This window comes from Crocuta crocuta, unplaced genomic scaffold (genome assembly GCF_008692635.1).
Source record: "Crocuta crocuta isolate KB4526 unplaced genomic scaffold, BGI_CrCroc_1.0 scaffold266, whole genome shotgun sequence".
In the NCBI taxonomy this organism is placed as follows: Eukaryota; Metazoa; Chordata; class Mammalia; order Carnivora; family Hyaenidae; genus Crocuta; species Crocuta crocuta.
The window spans coordinates 9,023,965-9,025,067 of NW_027531005.1; the positions used below are offsets into that span (position 1 = coordinate 9,023,965).

The following is a 1,103-nucleotide window of genomic DNA, read 5'->3' on the forward strand; positions in this document are numbered from 1 at the left end:
GAGTAAAAAATGAATAATGAATATCCACTCTCATAATGAAAAACTACCTAAGTGATTTAAGACAATGGATCATTCTTTTTGTTTCTAGAAAGTGTTAGGGTATGCATCTATGTACCAATGGTAAGTTTTATGTTGAGTTAATTGTTTCAAGAGTTATCCAAAATTTTCTTAAAAGACTTAGTTGTATGAGTGCACTCATAATTTGTATACTCAATTCTATTCCAATTAATGCAATTGTCAAGGGGGTGGTAGACAGAGGTGGTTTAACCTAGCACAGGAGGTAATAGGAGGCAGGTATTTGGACTTGCTCTTGTACTTGAATATTGTTAAATTGTGTAAACCATTGCATCTCTCTGAACCTCAGTTTCTTTTATAATAATGCAGAAGGAATGGACTACATGCATACTTCTCCAATATCAGTTGTTCACATACTACTTGCAAGATTTTTATCATATCTGTGCCATTTTTGCTACTATTTAATGAATATCACTTTAAGTCAACTTAGTTTCCAAAACTTATATTCTAACCCATGTAACAGTAGCTATGAAATCATGTGTACAAAATTTGACTCTTTTTTTCTTTTTCGTTTTCATGAAGTGTGAAACACTTAATGAATTTATGTGTCATCCTTGCCCAAGGGCCATACTAATCTCTATGTTGTTCCAATTTTTTAGTATATGTGCTGCCAAAGCGAGCACTTGACTTTTTTTCCTTCTAATTTGCATTAAAGAAAATAATTTTGCTTATATAGAACATGCTCCTCTATGAACAACTAAAATAATCTTCCCATATGGAACCAGATTTGTTTTTAATACTAGTATATTTGAAGTTATGTTAAAACTTAATTAATACTGTTAGCTATTTAGGATTATGTAATTTATTATTTCAGAAAATGTTATTTTTATGTAAAGTCAAATAGAAAATTTAAATTTATGTAACTTTTTTATTTTTTATGTTCTCATAGAATGACATGTGTGTAATAAAATTTACTATGTTTTTGCAACCTAAAAAGATGCATAGGTGAGTAAAGAATGATTTTCTTAACTAAAGGATGGTTTTATAGTGTAGTATTTTATCGGTATTTCATTCTATTAAGCCAAAAC

At 29.3% G+C, this 1,103-nt stretch overlaps 1 non-coding gene across 1 annotated transcript; it reads right to left on the bottom strand.

The window, feature by feature from the left end:
- Positions 1–592: 592 nt before the first annotated feature.
- Positions 593–698, bottom strand: LOC144237122 (U6 spliceosomal RNA). Its single transcript, XR_013336771.1, has one exon. It is a non-coding gene; the product is annotated as a U6 spliceosomal RNA (small nuclear RNA).
- Positions 699–1,103: the final 405 nt, after the last annotated feature.